The sequence below is a fragment of the Leptidea sinapis genome, chromosome 13 (genome assembly GCF_905404315.1).
Source record: "Leptidea sinapis chromosome 13, ilLepSina1.1, whole genome shotgun sequence".
In the NCBI taxonomy this organism is placed as follows: domain Eukaryota; kingdom Metazoa; phylum Arthropoda; class Insecta; order Lepidoptera; family Pieridae; genus Leptidea; species Leptidea sinapis.
In genome coordinates, this window is record NC_066277.1 from 6,276,555 (window position 1) to 6,298,779 (window position 22,225).

The window sequence follows — 22,225 nt, forward strand, 5'->3', positions numbered from 1 at the left end:
TATCCTCCCTAGGTTATATTTACTAGATTTGAGGAAAATATATATCTATACAAATTTGAAACAAAATACCTATTTGTTTTTCTTCTAAAACATTTTTCTTGAAAGGGAGTAATTTCTCAAAACTTATGAATGTTGTGACACTTCTAGTAAGTAGCGTTCATTACTCATATTTGACACTATAAATGTTTTAAATCAATATTACACACTCCTCACACAACTTGACACTCTGTGTTTGCGAGGCTATACTTATCTTGAACTCACCCAATCCATTTTTATATTAATTTCAAATGTATCAAACTTATGTAGTATTTCCTAATGATTTATATTTTTTGAAATTGTGGCAATTCACTTTGCTCTAAATGGCTGGGTCAAATGGAAATTTATGAATCAGGATTATTTTAATGTCTGTTTACTGTTGTTTGTCTTGTTTTGTTTGTATGTCTACCTGAACGAGTTGAAGCTGAGCCGCAATAGTAGTCATTATTTCCTATTGTTTCATGTTAAGTCACCGAAGAATTTCAATGAGTAGAGATGTCGTTTCATCGTGGGTCTTCTACCGTGTCTTCTACTTCTACTTATATATTGCGAGAATTTTTCATTCTAGATCGTTACGTTGGCGTGATCCTTGGCGATGAATTCCATCATTGCACAAACCTTTTAAAAATCATCTTTACTACTTGAATGTATTGCATGTCACTGTGCTTATTTTAACAATAACACGAACATACAAACTAGCTTAGTTTCACAAAAAGCAACTACGTCCACATGTCCATAAAAATAATACAGAGACTATTTGATCCCAAAACCTTAATAACGATAAATTCAGAAATTTTATTAATTATCTACTATTTATAGGCGACTAATTCCACGTATGAAAATATATCATATAAAAAATACATCGAAAATTAAATGATTTTCATATTACCTCGTAGGAAAATCAGACGATACAATCTTGTGTGAATTATTCAAGTTAGTAAGTAAATTTATCTCCGTGAAAAGGCATATTTAATCGCTCGTTGTATCTATTTAAAATGTACATACAATATTATAAGGGGCGTCACCAAATATTAGCTGAACTACGCGTGTGTTTGACATGAACCTCAAGTGAGACTGCACTCGACTCAACGCAGTGGTTGCTGTGTTGGTTTTGCAGCCATTAATTTGAGCTTAAGAAAGCCACGTGTTGACTGTCGTGAAACGCTCAGGAAGGTACCATTGATTAACATCTGCTAGCGTCTTATGTTCGCCTGGTGTTTGTTTAGGAATTAAAATGTTATGTACGCTTCGCTAATCTATTTGTTTTACATGCTTCAGTTTGTGCTCGTTTGAATATAGTTAACTACTTGTCTCTTGTGCGTGTATGTATTTTAACAGAGTGAGTCTTATTTTAATAGATTGTGACTGTAATTTTTTTCTTAATCTTTATTTGCATTTAGAAACAGTTAGTTTTTTAACATTTTCAAGCGCAAATTCAAAGAAACAATTTCTCGTTGAAATCACGCGAATGTAATGAAACTTAGAAATGGCAAGTTAGAGACATCCTTATCCGATCCTATCTGACTGGTACAATTCGAATCGTAACATTTATCGTCTGCCGGTACAGGCGTTGATGACCGGACCTTATAAACGAAAATCCGGGAAATCCACGAAATCCTATTATTTGCTGTCGTGAGATCTTAGTGATTTCTTCATTAATCGTCTCGCGGATAAAACTTATTAATATCAAGAAGCAATCAGGATATTGGAGAGTCGTTGAGTACCGGCTTTCCCTCTTTCATTCATATGGTCTCTTTTCTCACCTGAGTAACCTTTTATTTAATTTTAAACAATTTTTTGTTAACAGTCCACGTAAAATATGCATGTAAATGGCACAATCATTTATTCTGGTAATGCCTACTTAGACGTGTTTTTACTCTACTGGATGTAATAAATATGGCTTCAGGAGACCCCATAAACATATTATAACGTATTTATTATAAAAATGGTAAATTATTATGTCGTCCCTTTTGTATGAAAGAAATAAGTGAAAATAAGAACCCGGGCGTGTGTTCAGTGGCTAAAATGTCGCAGTTTGGTGAGTGCTTGTCGTGTTTAGATACATTTCTGTTTCGGCTCACGTACTCGGTAATCGGTACTCGCCTCTATGGCACTCAGAAGAGACTCGATGTGGCCATCTTGTAAGTATTCAATAACCCGCATTGCTAGCCCAGTTCGGGATTAGCCTAAGAGACAAACCTGTTCGGTTTTGTAATATTTTAAAGAATCTTAATAGTAGGTACCGTAGGTACACATGTACTTTGTTATATTGTTATTAATTGTCGCAGACTTGTAACTTAATTGTCACGTTGTTCTTCGACTGGGTGGATAGAAAACACAGTCAACCCATTGTCAACGGTAGTCCTTAAGGACTGTATTATTGTATGTATTTAAATACATCTATAGGCTTTTTTTTACAAATTTATTAGTCTTTATAAGCACATTTATCAGTATGGACTACACTTTTAAAGCAAATTGCTGATATAACCCCCAAATGCAATATAGGTCTCCTACGATATTTTCTTCACTCAACATGAAGAATGTTGAGCGAAGTCATTCTCTCGAGTTACCCAAACTAGCGTAGTGCATCCGACTTCTCGTGGTTTTAGCCAAACCAGACCAGCCGCCATAATATTGAATCTCTTCAGTACTTATTCGTTCAAAAAGAGGGTGAACCTATCAATCAATGATCCTAATTAATTATAGCCAGGGATTAGTTTTATGACTCCTCATTGAATGAAGTTGAAATGTATTTTGCTACTTTAACATCATCGATATTGTCCAGTCATGCCAAAGGGCGCCTTTTTTATTGAGCAACAGATTAAGCGAGCGTGCGTACAGATCACCTGATGCAACACCAGTGAAACTAAGAGTTGTTTTGTTTTAGTTTTGATGGTATGCCCTTCCTAGAATAAGACGGGTGAATCGGGGAGCAATTCTACGGTAGTAAGAAATAATTCAGCATCTCTTAGCGTATATGCAATTGGCTGTTACCCTATGCCAGTTCAAGTGGATAACGTGTGGTCCGTGTGACGTCACGTGACTCAGCCCGGCTTATTGGGTGTTCCACACGCTCGTCTCCTGCGACTTGTAAGCGTTCATCACCGAGACTAACCGGCGTTACTCGACACAAAAACATTGATTTGTAAGTGTAAAATCTATTCCAGACTGTTTGAAGATGCATCTGTTTTGTATTAGCTATTGACGAATGCCCCAGCTATGCGGTACGAGACGAAATACGCAAATTAGTAAAGAGTAACCATTGAAATAAATACTTATTGTATAGACATAGAAATATACTTATATACGTACTGTCAGCCCGATAATGCGGGACCGATTTCAATTCGTTAATGTGTGAGTTAGCTACTATAATATACGAAACACTAAGGAGCTACTTCTAAGCGTGGCTGACTGTGTACTAGTATATGGGACGCCTATGCTCATTACATATAAAGCGCATTTGTTATATTCTTTTTCTACACCCATTATTTAAATCCTCTATTAAAGATTCTAAAACAATTTTATTGCCTACATTTAAACACCCAATGTCCGTAACTATTACATCATCCAAACGAGTGTTGTAATGAAATTCACTACAACATCCGTTTTCATTACAACACTCCTTTGGATGATATTATGGTGCCAAGGACAGGCTTTTTTAATGTTTGCAGTAAGTTAACTGTTTCAGGATCTTTTATAGAGGATTCATATTATGGGTGTAGATAAAGTCTTGTATGCATGTTGTGTAATAAGGGGAATTAAAACACTCATGTGATGCTATTATTTTAATTACGCACATTCGTGGTTTATTATTACACAACAGTTGCATAAATAACTATTACGCATCGTTACTATATTTCGTAGTTATCCATGGGTGCCCGTTCGGCCGACCGAATAAAATATACCAGTTTATTACTACGCTAGTTTATTGTAAGTATGTGCAGTGGATATTAAAAAGAAGTGTAGCTGAACATAAAAATACAAACTAAAAGAAAATGTTCGTCTGTCTGTCTGTTTATTTTAGTAGTTCATGCTAATATCTGAAACTACTGGACAATCTAGTCTGAGCAACATTTTGGCTGTGTATGATCAAAATCGGTGCATGTTGAAAAAATTGTGTTTAGTTTGCATGTTTTACATTTTAAATGAGCATTCATACAAATGCACCCCAATTTATATGTTCGAAGTCGCGGACACAGCCAGTCATCAATACTGAAAAAAAAAATATATTATAAGAAATTTATTGGTAACTTTGTAATACATATTTTTATTATGAATATTTTATATTTAATGTAGTCCGTAATCAAATACTCGTCTACTGTAAGTTCGGCAAGATTTAATATATTTCACTACAAAGCCAATAAATATTCAATTCAGTCAATTGCAAAATATGGGTATATTTCAAAGAAGCAAAAATAAATTTTCATTTTATAAATCAGTTTTGTAAGTATTCCAATTTGCCAAATTAATCTGTGATGGAAGTTGCCGCGTTGAAAATCAGCTATTATTGCCAAGAGAGTTTCGCAGAATAATTCCAAGCAATGACATTAATACTCAGTCTGCTCTCGCACACAAGGGACGGAGTTTCGGCAGTGTATTTCAGCATTTTGCTGGAAACAGCGGGCCTGTAACTACCCATTATATAGCGATAAAGAACTGGCGTGCCTCTAATTTACACCCCGACTCTGAAAATGCGATAGCTATTCCGATAATTACACTATGAAACGGGACTTACTGTTATTACGGTGAGTTATTTATGAAAAACAACACCTATACACTACATTGAGCTGCGGAGAGCTATACTTAATGTACTCCGCGCCTTTCATATGAACGTTTATTTTGCTTCGACACGAAGCGCTGACGGTGTCGCCGCATTTGCATATAGCGCTATAAAACGCATCGAAATATATTGCTTTGTATATGGAGCTTTATTATCGCACAAAGTACCATTAACGCGTCACACAACCACAATTCTATTAGCAGCCTACAGCTGTCTCCCTGTTTGACAAGCCGCCGCTAGAGTGCGCCAGACAGACGGCGCTTCCAAGACATTCCCCGGTCCCCAGAGACGCGTAATGTAATATTCTTTTGACAGGCAAACTGTGACAGGTGCGAGCTCGGATGCCGCTATGAAAAATGTGCCGAGAATTATATAATCCGGGAATGTGTTGGGCGATAGATGCGAATGTATCCCTCGGATTCTTTGTATAGGTAATAAGCGCCAAATATGGCAGATGCGCCGAGGGGAATTCACTGTAAACGCGTCTCACCCTATTCTCCGCGTGTTTATTACGCGTTCCATCATTGTAGATATGATTTTCATTGTGCTTTCGGGGCCTGGGACGGAAGGAAAAGACCCTTTCTGGACTCAACTCCAAAGATTTTTGCATAATTTCTCGAACAAAACACAAGTTGAGTACATATTCATGTTTGCTCAGAAATAATTTTCATTAGGCGATGTAGAGTTTATTTTGCTATATGGAAGCACTGTGTATGTAAAGCTTGTCAACAGAATATGAGATGGACCGGATAATTTCACGTTGCCGCCGAACTTTGGGACTGAGCGCAATTTTTAATTACGAAGTTTCCCGAGTGAAGTATGTCGGCGCTTTGGAACAAACTTGAGTCGTTTTATTTTAAGTTAATACGCGACGGCAAAGGAGATCATAACGGCGAATATTTGCTGTTAAGTTATGCGACATACACGATTGTTATCTTTTTTACTGTGAATATTCATTTTTATTTAACATTAATATTAAGGTTTTATTCTATTCTATTTCTCTATTTTATTTTTCTTTCCACGCTAATATTAGGTAAATATGTACCACTGGATTTTAATAATAAGTGGGGGAATAATAGTTAACAGATCGTTAATATCTGCATATTTTGTTCATACATTATTTTGTAGGGAAATTACAAAATCATTAAATAAAAAACCTTTCAAAAATCCTGCTCGTCGTAATACTTTGGTGTTTCGATACAGTACAGAATACATTACAGTAGCGAAGCGCGGGGCGTGAAATTGTGAATTGGACAAAATTTGTCAACCGTTTGCTATTTTCCTGTTATAATGGGATGCGTTCAGTTCAGTTTTTTTAATTCGTAATCTCAAAGTAACCATGTATTGTTATCATAAGGGATGAAAGTTCTTTGATTATCAATGCTAGCATAGCTAGATACAGGGTCCTATATATATGTAGTGAGATAGTGGCAATAATTCGAAATTGTCTGGTTTAATATTTAAATTACTAGGGAGCTAATTTCAAGCGTGCCTGACTGTTTACGACTGGTCAATCCACATAGGTTACAGTAACTATAGATTCGCTTTCCTTTTATTGTATCCTTCTATATCTCCTTTAGCCCTCCCGCTCTTTTCTCTTGTACGATGTTTTTGTGTAGGTATACGTATACTGTATATACAGGGTGTCCCAAAGTTATGGGACATGAAGGGAAAGTACCTTAAATATCGAAGATAGGCAATTTTACTGAAAGAAGACTTTATGTTATTTTTAAAAGTTAGTACTTCTGCATTCAAAGATTTTCTAAAAATTACGTGCCTCGTCTGGGATTCGAACCGACTGAAATGTAAAAAAGAAACATAGGGGTGTTTTTTTTAATGCCAATCGAAAGAATGGCCAAAATCTAATAACTCTTCTTAAGTAACATAGTATTTTAAAAGAAAGGAACAACGTAAAATAAATGTTTTCCGACTTGGATTGGTACGAATGGACCGATTAGATGGCCGGCCAGATCCCCGGACCTTACACCATTAGATTTCTTCTTTTGGGGATACGTGAAAGATATGCTATACAAAAAACGATACGAGAACGTGGGCGAACTACAAACAGAATTGTGCCATATCATATCGAGTATTCACCTGGGACAACCTGTATATGATTAGTGCTATGTTTTATATGTTGTTTAGCGGTAGCCTGTAACTTTACGGGATCTCAGAATGAGAAAAAGTTACTTTAAATTTATTCTATAATATAACAGCTGTAGGTAGAAACATATTAATCTACATAGATCCGTTTTCCGTTGATTAAAATTTGTCTCAACAACGCGATGGCATAGACTATGGAGGAAGACAAAGATTCATATTTTGTTATCTCAATACGAACGCCCCGAGGGTTGGGGCATTACAACGATGTATGACATGTGATAAGGCATCGCGGAACTAAACAAGAAACCGCATGTTATGAGCGAGAGGGCCTTAATTAATCTTATTTGCACAATGACCTGTCTTACACGTCCTTGTATCTTCACGTCCCGATAGATATGATTGAGCTGCCGTTCACTAGCATCTTTTGCTTACCATTGAGGAAAATACGTATCTGATGCGTTGATGCTATTTGTCATAAGGATGATTAATGATATTTTTTATTCAATGATAGAAGAGAAAAATTACCACTGTAATCATTAAGTAATGAATTTTGTTATATATCACTCTGGCTTTCTGAACATCAAAAGATGTTGTTAAAAATTAATTATTTATAATGTTAATCGTTTAAGCTTTGTGCACTTCTTCGCTAAGCTTTCACTGTGCCAAATCTCCTCCGTTTTCGCATCACGTATTACTATATTGGTGTAAGAGACTTCTATTGAAGAAATAATTAGGATTAAACTTGGTACTGTTGTGTTTTTGTTTTTATTTGTAATTATATCATATAGATTGACTTTTATTGGAGAATTGAGTGGACTAACGGCCGTTTTCTATAACCTATCTACCCTTAGTTTATCTTACGGATACATTGCTGTCACGGTTTAATGACAAGATCTTATCTATCAATAGTTATATGTCCAATGCTTTCTGTCAATAGGTTATTCAAATGTAAGCAAGCGCTACGTCTAGTAAGTTAAAGTAAGGATAGATAGGTTATTGAAAACGGCCGTAGATCCAGAGAGATCCACAACGGATCGTCCGTTGACGTTGTAGACGGCTTCAACATTTTAATTTTATTTTCCGAGCCTTTTGGATATGAATTCTAAATTCATCCCGATGAAAGTCGCAAAGATTAAGAACTACTCGTACATAATGATATGGCTAAGTTTTATAAAATTCCATATTTTTTTTATTAAAATATCTAATTTAATACGTCTTGTGCATTTAGTTTTTTTAATATAATTTAATTTCATATTCCTAGTAGCACTAGAAACCAAGCAACAGATCCTTGATATGTCAATTAAGGTAAGTCACTTAATATACTACTCAATTTAGGAAATGGTAGTGATTTCCCAAAAAAAGTTCAGTATCTGCCTGGATGAAACGGATCCCAATTACCTGTAAGATGATTAGTCTATCGCGCTCTTAAGAATATTTGTTTTATATACATCCATTAGCATCTGATTTAATTCCTGATAATTGTGCTGTGCTCTAAAAATGAGAGTTTGTCGCGGTAATTTTTTATTATGCTATCGAAATCACAAAAAAATTGAAATTCCACTAGCTTCATAACTAAAGAAAAGTTCAATCGCTCCCTTAAATAAGCTCCCCGATCAAATCGATTGTAATACTCAGGGTTAGTAATTGATTGCCCTCGTGCCATCCAATATTCAGTCTATTAATTACTATATAAAATAAAGTGTCTGGAAGATCAAGGGAATTAACTGACGCGACTCTAAGGATAATAATATAAGTGTCCCGGCTTCCGAATGAGTTGGCGTATTTCGGAAGTTTTGCGTAATTGAATTGAATTTTGTCGGTAAGCCCCGGGGCGGTTCGATGGGCGATGTTCAGACCGCATTTTTGTTCGTCACTTTTATACTAACACTTTATTTGCTGATAGATTATATTGGTGGGATTTAAATTAATTCTGTTATCTCCCTTTTTGCTCCCCTTACGTTAAAAAAATCCGGATTAAGATAAATGTTTAATTTCATTGATTCCAACAAGACATGTAATCGACGTTATAAAATTTTATATGTGATATACATATGTATATATACTACGTATTCAAAGTAAAAATAATGTCTCTATCATCAATGCATGCATGTGAGATGAAGTTAATAGCATTTTATGGAAAATTTTATTGATTAAAAGTTGTGGATAGAAGGCTAGAATTTATTTGCAGTATTCCTGCCGCTACTGCGTCTTTATCTCACGTCATTACTTTATTTCATATTTCACGTCATTACTTTTCTTCATAAGGCACCTCATAAGTTATAATGCCATCTGTATATTTCATTTTTGCTCCAAGCAAACTCGCAGATTTAATTTAATGTCTGGATGGAACACAAAGGTGTTTATTTACAGCTGATGTATTCGAACTCAAATTACTCGCTATTCATTCACGCCTGAAGGTGTAACCAACTGCTGAATACCGCTGACTTATTACTTATTCACACCTCTCGCTAGGTTCACCATCATTTACGTGACGATGGAGTTTTGTTACATACAAAGCTAAAAATATTTCGAATCATAAACTCTACTTACATACGTAGCATGCCCCACTCTTTCAGCCAGGCCACACTAGCTACTCGTATAATCTCATAAATGCGTAAATCTGTAAATAAGTGTTTGGCTGACGTCAAATTCGTCATTAGAAATTAATATTTTTCGGATATTACCGTACGTTTGGAAATTTGGTGTGTTGGGACGCGCGTTAAACATTTCTAATTTCAAAGAACAATAAAATATTCCAAAAATATTTTCTTAGCAGTTGTTTAAACCATCGCATCGATGCTAAAATTAATATTATTATTAGGGTGCTTAGTAGTTCGTAGCCCGTAGGATGTAGCCCGTAACGTGTTTCTGAAATTCCCGAGGGTGCGCAATGGCGCATCCTAATTAATGAGTTCCAGTCGTAGAACCTCCGTGCCTACGCCAGTATAAGTAGCCGAACCACCCGTATAGGTTAAGTATTTAAACTTAGTTATAATTTTACACACTTTAGAAATAATTTTATTTAATTACAATCATCCAAACGACCTGGTACGCGGTACTTTACCAGGCAATATTTCCGCATTGGATAGCTTGGCTGATTTGTTGATAGAAGTAACTGCCGTTTCCGTTTAAGACACATTGACAGCACTCAGAATTTTATACAATCTCCGAGGTAGATTTACCTTTTATATCAAATTTATGGTGTGCAGAGTGTTGTTGTCATGTGAATCGACAGATGGAGAGCTCAATACGCTCGACACGCGTACATCGATATGTGTGATATTCGACAATGTGTCGACTGTATCTGCGAGTGTTGGTGTTAGCAGCTCTCGTGTTACGCGCTGCTGCCACCCTGCTTTTAGAGACTATGGTGATGAATACGTAAATGAAGCGTAAATGAATCAATATTACATCGCCGTCACGCAAAACGGGCTAGAATGTGTTATTTTAAATATTTACCAGTGGAAAGCTTTTTGCACAAGATGCCGGTAGGTGCATGCATTATTGTGTTTTGGTTTGAAAGATGCCGCAGATTGAGAAGTAGCTGAAACTACTGGGCTAATAATTAGACTCAAAATTTCTTTAGTCTCGAAGTCACGAGCGAAATTACGTTCAGAATGCACTGTATTGTAATGACATGGATCTAGTCACAAGATATTGGTGTTATGTGGGATATTTCGCTTGGGGCTCGTCATTAGAGTTTTAAGATGATATGTTGCCTATTATTTTAGAATTAGAGGACAAAGGGGGATATCATCCCCACCATCTGGATGTGTGGCGTTCCTTCACAGTGTAGTTTTCAAGGAACTTTCTTCTACGTACAACCAAGCTGAGGAATGAGCGGGCAGCGCTCCTATTTTTCCTCTAGTGTTGCAACGGAATGTAGGCGGCGGTGATCACTTAACATCAGGTCAAAACTAGCGTATGGGTCATACGCTTGTTTTTTCTCATCTTCGGTAAAAAAAATCCTGTGGGTCATCTGATGGTAAGTGGTCATCGCACATACTCTCTTGGAGCGGTAGATCAATCACAGAAATGTCATATCGATCTAAACTGTTTATCAAAAAGACATAGCAATAGAAGTAATAATTGCAATACCCAGTTTTAGAACCACTAAGGCAAATAAGTCGTTTTTGGGAAATTCTGTTAGATTCTTTAATAAACACAACAGGACCAAAACAGAATTGCCTGACAAAACAAAGACACACAACCTTCAAGACACATGTAAAAATTGTTTTAATGGCAAGGGGTTATTGTAATATTAAAGAGTATTCATCATCAGCCGGAAGACGTCCACTGCTGGACAAAGGCCTCTCCCCCAAAGATTATCACGCCGATTGGAGGAGCTGGCCTCAACCAACGTATTCCGGCGATCTTCACCAGATCGTCGGTCCATATTGTGGGGGGCCTACCAACAGTGCGTGTTCCGGTACGTGGTCGCCATTCGAGGACTTTATTGCCCCAATGAATTATTAATTAAAATGAAGTTTGTCGTACGGTTTCTTTCATATCGCGAGTCTCTGCGACCCCATAGCATTCACTACTTATGTATTGTTAATTATCACATAACGTTACTTTTTGACGCTTTTGCGCAATTGTTTTTGTAAACATTTTATAATTTTAAGCTTACGTAAATAATATATTTTCATTTATCATTTCCATTTTCATTGTTATCAGTTATCTCGTACCAATTCAGAAATACCAACTAAATATTCCTAATTTCTTTAAAAAAATTCTACCATAAATTTAAATAGTGTTATCATGAAATGTTTGAATTATTTGTTCAATTTTGTGCTAATCGGTCGGTCTTCTACAAATCGAAAATTTAATGCATAATAACGTTTGCCATATTTAATCGCCGTTGTAATAATTAAAAACGAAATCAAAGGAAAGTCCCGGGATACCGATAGCTAAGCATCAGGTGACCCGCCCGCTAATATCGTAATCCCTACAACCTTTTCTAGAGTAAATATAATATTCGGGCACATTTTACCTGTTCGTATATGTAGCTACAATTTTGTAGCATGCAATGCGTGTGTAGGGACAATTAGTGCCCTTCGAACGTGGGGAATAATACCGGAGTATAGATATATGCGATGTCTGTATGTACTTCAGTTTTAATTACATGTATGCAATTTTTACCTTGGGGTTCCATTGCGCAATGAATGTTAAATATAAATAAATTTTTAAAAAGTAGGCACAGCATAGCCGTACTATGGGAGCTAATTAACGTTATTATTGTTAATTTACTTTGTCAACAAAAAAATCATATACGAGTTGATACAATTTCTTACATTACTTACTTATATTATTAAAGAGCTGAATTTAGTTTACTAATAAATAAAGTCGTTCTAAAAAATCTTTAAGTTATAAAAGCACTTGCTTTTTAAAATTTTCAAGTTATTAAAACAATTCCAAATCAAAAAAATATTTTTCCAAAGAATATAAAGGCCTAGGTATAAAGTTCTTGAGAGTGTGAACAAATAAATTTATTTTATGGCTGCACCGAACAGGTAATCTTGCAGTTGTCATGAATTTATGACATCAAAGAATGACAATCAATGTTTTTCTCTAAATTTTATATAATATCAATGAATTTACCTCTACGGATCTTTTTTTTTTATGGAATAGGAGGACAAACGAGCGGTCACCTGTTGTTAAGTGATCACCGCCGCCCACAATCTCTTGCAACACCAGAGGAATCACAGGAGCGTTGCCGGCCTTTAAGGAAGGTGTACGCGCTTTTTTTGAAGGTACCGATGTCCTATCGTCCTGGAAACACCGCACAAGGAAGCTCATTCCACAGCTTTGTAGTACGAGGAAGAAAGCTCCTTGAAAACCGCACTGTGGAGGAGCGCCACACATCCAGATGGTGAGGATGATATCCTAACTTGTTTTTCATGTGAATCTATGTATGTTGGGATTGCATTTTTCGAAATACATACAACATTAATATTTTTTTACTTTTTTGATGCGGCTTATACAGTTATTAAAGTTAGAATTTAATGGCAACAAAAGGGATGATTTGACAATTAATGAAAAGTTAGTACCTACTTAATAATGTTTAAAAATTTTAAAGGTTTTTTATTCTGTTAATAAAACTTTAGTTGCGAAAAGCTCTCTGCAGAATTGTATCTATGTATGTCTATCGCTAATGTCGCTGTTGTTTAACTTATAGTATAATATAATTTGTTTTATATATCTATTAGGGTGTATGAAATGGTAGAGTATTTATCGATATCTATATTTAGTTTGTATTTAACTCAAAATTATCGTTATTATCTGACAGTAATTAATTTGCAATTTTCTTGTTACTTTTAGCTTAAAAATTCGGTATGCTCTTGTGTTATATTATTAGAATCATTACCGTGTTTGTATTACGAAAAAAAGCACAAACTTTTAAGCTTTTTTATTAGTAATAATAAAAATAAACGAACAGAATTTTCTTTTTTTTAAATTCTAAATATTGTCTTGTTTGATAAAATTCTATTTGCCACGAGACTCTCGACTAACATTCGACTCTAACTTGACTGGTTTCTGTTCGCAGTTAACCTGCATTAGATATGTGTTAATATCACGTGTTTTAATTACACCAGAGATAACGAGGGGAGATATTATCTATGTCCAATAGTAATAACGCGGCGGTGGATGTTTATTTGATAAATTATCGTGATAAAAACGCGCTGAAATTATTTTGTTAAAGATAAATTATAATTGACTGGTTTGTGCCAGTATTCAGTTTTTTTATTATGTTTCTTAATACAAATAAGGCTTTATGACACCTTCGTAGTCAAGTCGTAATAGTAATAAAATAATTAAAAAAAACTATGCATGCAATCGCAAGAAAAATGAATATTTTGCCTGCTATTATTTAGGGAACGTCTAAGAAGAATAACGTCTCTTTTTTTATAAATACTACAATTTTTAACAATTACCAACACCGAGTGAAATTACAATAAAAGTAACAGATAAATTTCCAATGAGATATTTTTAAATCTAGAGTAAATTAACATCTTTTTTCAGCGTTCTCCAAATTGTTCAACATTATTTCATGCATATAACAAAAACAAACTTAATTTTTTTACGAAACAAATTGACAAGATGAGTGAGATATGAGTGGACCTGACGGCTAGTGATACGCCCTGCTTATCACAATGCAGTACCACTTAGGCGGGACATTGCAGTTGTACTCGTCATTGGGAGACATATATTATGTTAAGTCTTATTAACCCAGAAATTTCTCTATCTACGGCTCTCTTCAATCCAAACGCAACAAAGAATGGCAGAAATCCTCGTCATGACTGTCTGTGAAAATCTGTGCCGGCGCTACAACGTGACGTAGAGCAGGACAGACGCATGTCTGCGCCGTACGTGTTTGCGCCTCAGCGTACGCAGCTCTTAGTACGTAAAGTCTGTACGGAAAGAGAACTGTCGTGGCATAAAATGGAACTAATATTATGACTTTTATATGGCTCCACCATTTTTTTTTTTTTATGGAATAGGAGGACAAACGAGCGTACGGGTCACCTGGTGTTAAGTGATCACCGCCGCCCACACTCTCCTGCAACACCAGAGGAATCACAAGAGCGTTGCCGGCCTTTAAGGAAGGTGTACGCGCTTTTCTTGAAGGTACCCATGTCGTATCGTCCCGGAAACACCGCACAAGGAAGCTCATTCCACAGCTTCGTGGTACGAGGAAGAAAGCTCCTTGAAAACCGCACTGTGGAGGACCGCCACACATCCAGATGGTGGAGATGATATCGTAACTTGTGGCGTGTCGTGCGAAGGTGAAATTCGGCGGCAGGAATCAGGTTGAACAGCTCTTCGGAACACTCCCCGTGATAAATGCGGTAGAAGACACACAATGAAGCGACGTCTCTACGCAACGCCAAGTGATCCAGCCGTTCACAGAGTACTGGGTCCCCGACAATTCGAGCTGCTCTGCGTTGCACGCGGTCAAATGGATCGAGCTGATACTGGGGTGCGCCAGACCAGAGATGACAGCAATATTAAGACGGAATATGAAAACATTTTATTCTAAAATAATTTACAAGTATCAAGATGTCATAGTCGTAATATTGTGTTGACAACATTACAAATATGGTAATTACATAAAGCTGCACCCTCAAATCTTACGTCAGTTCTTTTTTCGTACAGTCTATACATTTATCACAAAATCTGCTCTGCTCTTTGCTGCGTGGACCTGCGTCGCGTCGTCTGCATCTCAGCATACGCTTAGCCTGATAATTGTTATTTTCGTAATTTTATAACAACCCTTGAACTTCTTAGTCGTCTCGTCCCTTATTTTTAATAAAAACATACACGATTACAAAACATCGAAATTAAAATATAATAATAATATAACAGTTCAAGATACAATAATTTCAATGAGAAACTAAGATAAAATGAAAAGCAATAGAAGTGAGAAAATATAGCACAGTTTAAATATACATAATGCCCATTGGACTCCGCAGAATTGGGGAATTTCACCCTGCGAATATCTTAGCAAAAGTGTACGCTTCACAAATTTGAAGGTTCATTTTATTAAAGAAGTTACTTCGAAAAGAGTTTTATCGCGGGACGTTTATCGCGTCGGAATTGCCCCGAAAAGGGAACTGTAATAACATCAGATTCAAAGTACTGATTATGTTAATACCACTTAAAATACATAGTAAACATAATGAACGTAAAAGATTCACTGGAGCTCTTCAAACAACACCAGTCATTACGGTGCGGGCCTGAGACGCGAGACGCTTCAATTTAATATTGTGAGACAGTCTCTTGTGTTTGGGGCTATTCGTATTTGTACGCTTGTCTTGTCCGATTTCTATATTTTATTGAATTTGAATCCTTACTTTTATTAATATAGGATTTCGTTTTCATCTTGTAAAGTTTTCTTAATTTGACTACGATTGGAATAGCTGTGAATATTGTTATTGCTTTCTTATGTATTATTTTTATAAACTGTACACAGTATAGTCGGAGAAAACAAAGCCATTTCTGCGATACTACCGAGTCGCTCGCCCTGCTGTTTGTTGAGCGCTCGTTGATTTCAATCAATTTCAAAATATATGAATTATGAAGTGAAAACTTCTTGCAGTGCGCAATAATTTGCGTGTAAATTTCATTACGTTATGGATGAAGAACAAAAAATGGTTCGAGCTGATATTGGGTTGCATCAGACAGTTCTTAGAAGCCTATTTGTCTTTGCCTTCGACGAGACCACGGAATTTTTAATCACTCGATATTTTGAGACTTGTAATATTTAGGTTATGCGTTCGATGAATAATTAAACCAACATGTTTCGAGATTCAATTTTAAATGGTTTGAACAGCTGTTTTGTTGTGGCTGTGTATATGGCTGCATATAAACCTTTAAATCGATTATTGTATGTAGGTTCTTAGATACTCCTCCTGAGTAGTAAATTGTTATAATCATTTTAATTGTTTTAAAAAAGGGCCTTATAAATTATAAGATCTTAAAAGGAATTTTTAAATATACATAATCGGATAATACTTTGCGTCGTTTAATATATTTTTTTTCAAATAATTTAAAAAAAAAATTAAGGTTCTATGTTTTTTACTAAAAATAAAACTTATAATTTTTTAAGTATTAAAAAATATATTTATAAGATAACCGACGAGGATGGGATTCGAACCCACGCGTGTTCGAACACATTGGATTAGCAGTCCAACGCCTTAACCTCTCGGCCACCTCGTCTTGAGATACTGTTGTGAAAGAACGCAATAATTCGTAACTTACGTGCGAAGTAAGTTGTTGTTCTCTTGGGACAGTTATCACGGGGAGTGTTCCGAAGAGCTGTTTCACCTGATTCCTGCCATCAAATTCCTTCTTTGCACGACACACCACAAATTAGGATGTGATCCCCACCATCTGGATGTGTGGCGTTCCTCCACAGTGAGGCCTCAAGTTATTTTCTTCCACGAACAACCAAGCTATGGAATGAGTTATCTTGTGCGGTGTTTCCAGGACGATAGGACGTGAGTACCTTCAAAATAAGCGCGTTAACTTTTCTAAAGGGCCGGCAGCGCTCCAGTGATTCCTCCGGTGTTCCAAGAAAATGTGGGCGGCGGTGATCCCTTAACATAAGATGACCCGTACGCTCGTTTGTCCTCTCTTCCTTAAAAAACCACTATCTAGCAATTGTGTTATGCAATAAATATTTTTAATTGTTGAACCCTTTCAACGCTTAAAAATATTTATTGATTGCAAATGTACATCGTACTGTTTAAATAGTTTTTTTTTATATCGTGTTGTTAAAGCACTTATGTGTTTTTTCTTCAAAGTCAAAGTCATATATTCACTTTATTACCTACTTTACTTTATTTGAAACGAGACTGACGACCTATGTATCACCTTTTTTTAAAAAAAATCCTCACAAGTGATACGAGCCCGTTAATAATATTGTTTTTCTATAGAGAGGTATTTTTATGCGTTTATATTTTTTGTTTACAGATCTCTAGCCTCATTTATATTACACTAAGCAATGTAGAATTCATTTAAATTATTATCATCTATTAGGACTCCATTGACTCTATTGTGTCTTTTGAGTCGATATTAAATAAATATTTAAAAAATAAAATGGTGATAACTGTGGGCACTTGTGAGTACCTTGTTTTTTTACCTTATCTAATATCAACTTATTATATTTTATATAATATCAACAAATTTAGATCATATTACAAGATGTGTTCAGTCCCCTGCCAACTTCATCCCCAGAACATTAGACGGGTTATTTTTACTTAGGCACCCATAATGCGAGATTCATTTATTTTGTTTCCCGTCCCGCGTCGGGCACAGTACAGTCGGAGGAAACAAAGCCATTTCCGCGATACAGCCGCGCCGCCCGCCCTTCTGTTAACAAACAACAGAGCGCTCCGTGACGTCTGTTACGTAGCGGATGTTGATTTAAATCAGACCACTCGAGTGATTTGTTTGAGCGATCGTTTCAATCAATTTTCGATTTATAAAAGTTTCGTTTAGAGAAAATGTTGTTGATAAATTATGCACTATTGTTTCTGAAGTGGAAATTTTGGGCGCACATTATTTTGCAGGTTATTAAATTAAATGAGACTAAAATGAAGTGAGGCATCTCACCCTCGGGTAAAGTTGACTCGAGTGGATCAGAGCAAAACATATCAAAGTAATTTATCGATTAATTTTGATAATACAATATATGTATTGTAAATATTATTATTGCTATTAGTTAAGTGCACCGGACTAGAGATGACAGTAATCTATACTAATATATAAAGCTGCAGTGTGTTTGTTTGTTTGAACGCGCTAATCTCTGGTACTACTGGTCCGATTTGAATGATTCTTTCAGTGTTGCGTAGTCCATTTATCGAGGAAGGCTATAGGCTATGTTTTTTTTTCAGAATTAGGGATCCGTAATAAAATTGCTATTTTGTAACACAAGGTGTAAAATCGAAAACCTATTTTTGCGTGCGCTGCAAAAACTATTGACAATAGAACAAAATGATGTACAGGCTATAATATAGGCAATATTTTATTACTTATAAAACTATCGCGTGAATTATACTTTATATGGCAAAACAACGTTTGCCGGGTCAGCTAGTTTGTAATATCACTTTGTTGGTAAACTTCAGCACAATTATTACACCATAGCGAAAATAGCGAATAAACCTTATTCACTAACCTGCCTGCTAGAGTCTGTCAAGTGAGTCGTATCATCGTTGTAAAGAGCTACTATATAAACGAGTTCCACGCGGACGAAGTCGCGGGCAGAAGCTAGTACTCTATATGTGGCCGCACCTGCGCTTTGTAGAGCGCAAAAATGTGGGCCGGCTAGAAGTATAACCGTGCTCTATTTATGACGCCCAGTTTCTTTGATTTGGCTTTGCTCTCCATATTATGATGACACCAAATTATAACCTCAATTCAATCTTGCTTGCAAAGTCCGATCCGAATTCGTGAAAACACGGTTCGGTACATGAAGAATTATACCAACTACTTTTTTTTTATGTAATAGGAGGACAAACGAGCGTACGGGTCACCTGTTGTTAAGTGATCACCGCCGCCCACAATCTCTTGCAACACCAGAGGAATCACAGGAGCGTTGCCGGCCTTTAAGGAAGGTGTACGCGCTATTTTTGAAGGTACCCATGTCGTATCGTCCCGGAAACACCGCACAAGGAAGTTCATTCCACGGTTAGAACAGCCGTTTTTGCTGTATATATAGCCCGTTTAATTGATTATTGCAAGTAGGTTCCTAAATATGCTCTTAATAAATGTGCTGTGTTATGAGAATTATCTAGTTAAATTCTAACTAAACTATCTTTTATTGATTTTAGAATAAAATAATGTTAAATTGTAAGGTTTTAATAAGTTTTTTTTTAAATATAAATATGATAATATTTTGCGTCGTTTAATAAATTTTTTACTTACCTAATTAAAAAAAGATAAGGGTCTATGAGATCCTAATAGAACAACAAATAATTTTATGTACGTATATAAAAAATATTAAAAAGCTTATCGACGAGGATGGGATTCGAACCCACGCGTGTAGAACACATTGGATTAGCAGTCCAACGCCTTAACCTCTCGGCCACCTCGTCTTGAGACACTGGAGTGAAAGAACGCAATAATTCGTAACTTACATGCAATGTAGGTTGTTGTTCTCTTGTAAATCAGCAAGGCCTTGTAGGCTCAGAGCTGTTCTTAATATTCAGTCAACCTCCGGTTATGGCCTATTTGAGATAAAAATCGTAACTATCGTAGACTTATCGACGGTAACTCACCTTATCTATACACGCTGTCTGTCAATGGGAAGATGTATAGCTTACCAGCGATGGAAGTTTGTATGGAAATTGCAATTCACGCGTCCCAATATAAGGCGATAAGAAAGACTTATCGGGTATATTGGACAGCTTCAGATTATTCACAGCTACTGACAGTAAAAGGTAGTAATTTATCTCTATGTGTAGAAAGTAAATTGGGAACGGCCGTTATTGGCTAGGTTTATGATGAATCTCCGGGGCTATAATACCTATTAACGTGTTTTGCACAACTTGAATACGTAATGTTCACGTCCGGCATCTATGGCAACTTGCCTGTTCTTCTTGCCTCGCACAGCCACTTTGTGCGTGCATACATTGCGTTTTTCCAGTGGTCTGCCTAATGTTAGATTATGATACAAACAATATTTAATTAGGCGTTATTTTGCGGAAATCCATAATTATGAACGATGCGGGACTCGAACCCGCGACTTCGCGAGTTCCGTGCGAGCCTGAGAGTTAATTGCGTACAAGATTTTATCAAAGATACATCACTCGAACGGCGGTGTTATTCATTATAGCTTTCCGATCTGGTCAAGCAATAACGGTAGATGTCTACAGTACCAAACTCCGAACGATGATAGCAAAACTAGCAGTGAAACAGCCCCGACTCATGAATCGATCTTCACCATTATGATAACGCGTGACCTCATACAGCACGAGAAAACTCTTAACTCTACAGGAACTGAACTAAGAAACCATTCGTCACCCTCCGTTTTCGCCAGAACTTGCTCCAACCGAATACCATATTATTCGTGATTTGGACAAATTTCTACGTGATAAAAAGTTTTATTCTCTAGGCAGCACAATATGCTTTCACACAGTTTGTCGATTCTAGATCACCATAGTTCCATCACTAAGGCATTAATGACCTTTATATTAGGTGGCAGCAATGAATTGATAATAATAGTAATTATTTTGAAATATTTTATATTTAAACAATAATGTTAAATTAAAAAAAAAAATTCAGCACAAATCGGCAATTTTATACTTTAACCTCTAATATTTAAATTGAATGCAGTCCGTATTGATGTGTTGAACGGAGTTATCAATCGATTTCTTACCGGTCCGTGCGTGCGGGTAGAAACAGATTATCTTAATGGTGTCAGTGAGCACGTATTACGTATTCGTGGAGGACAATCGTCCCCAAATGAGGTACCAATCACAACGGCCACTCCCACGTGGCGTGACGTGTGATAAACATATTGTGCTAACTGAACGCCTATTACATAGTTGCCACAATAACATGGAGCTAAAAGAAAAATTTATGTAATCAAATATCTGACTTATTATTCATAATATAACAACATTATGAAGATAAGCTTTATATACAATAAGATATACTAAATACGCTCTCAAGGAAACGCTCAAAGAATTAAATAAAACCCATGTGTTATAAAAAAATATTAAAAGAACTCGATTTTACTATAATTTTTTTTTTTCACTTAAAGCTTTTCATTATTTAGTTTAATTCATTAATAAGTTACAGATATTTTTTTAATTCACTTGGTTAAAAACTGCCCTGATAAGCATCCGCCATTCTGAAGGTCAAGAAATTTGTTGCGGATCTTTTAAGTAGTAGTATGTTCTAAGCTTGAAGGTACCTGAAAAACATACAGTTGTCGGATGTCAAACACAAACGCCATGCGGGTGAAATGTTGCATTTTAACGTGACGTCCTGATGATGTAACGGCTGCTGGTATTAATGTGAACAATTCTACCAAACACTCCCCATGATATATTTGAATTTGAATTTATTGGTTATTTGGGAACTGCAATGACGTTCAAGTATTATTAAATAAAGATCTAATTTTAGGAATATTTCTATATGGTACACGATAACATATAACCCATCGAGCCTAGTCGCGGATTTACTGTAAAAGGCAAGGCATTTATTTTCTCAAAATTGATTCTTTTAGAATTCTTTTAAATGTCATTTCTAATAACTACTAGATACTACTACCGTTTCGGAAACAAATGGCGCTCTGAGAGAGAAGAAGCGGCGCAAGAACCTCTCCCAGCATTCTTTTTTTGCGCTCTTTTCAATAAAAATATACAATATTGTACAGTCATTTCTATCGCTATAAAGAAATCATAATCTAGTCCCAGGCTGTCCGATCATTTAGATATTCAGCAGTGGAGTAATAGTAACGACAGAGCCTTTTTTATAAAACATTTAAATTTATTTATAGATAATGCCTGAACAGTGGCTGGGACTTTATAATAGAAGTGTATACATTTACCCTTAAAGCTATTATGTATCTTATGAAGGCTTCTAGAATTAGTTACAAGCAATCCCTTATTTCTAGTGTTATAATAATGAAAATCACTATTAAGAGCAAAAAGGACGATTTTTGTGAACGTATATTAAATTTTCATAAATGTACCGACAATGAACAGTCATAATTTATGAGATAATCTTTGAGAGACTGTCTATAACCAAGCTGATTCGACATCTAACTAATTGTAACATCTAACTAATTGTAAC

The 22,225-nt window shown here is 35.9% G+C and overlaps 1 protein-coding gene and 2 non-coding genes across 5 annotated transcripts in view; 1 reads left to right on the forward strand and 2 right to left on the reverse strand.

The window, feature by feature from the left end:
• LOC126967521 (furin-like protease 2) overlaps positions 1-22,225 on the forward strand; it is a 325,069-nt gene that overhangs the window by 250,472 nt on the left and 52,372 nt on the right. The gene's annotated exons all lie outside the window — the stretch shown is intronic.
• Positions 16,557-16,639, reverse strand: Trnas-gcu (transfer RNA serine (anticodon GCU)). The gene has a single exon. It is a non-coding gene; the product is annotated as a tRNA-Ser (tRNA).
• Trnas-gcu (transfer RNA serine (anticodon GCU)) lies at positions 19,437-19,518 on the reverse strand. Its single transcript has one exon. It is a non-coding gene; the product is annotated as a tRNA-Ser (tRNA).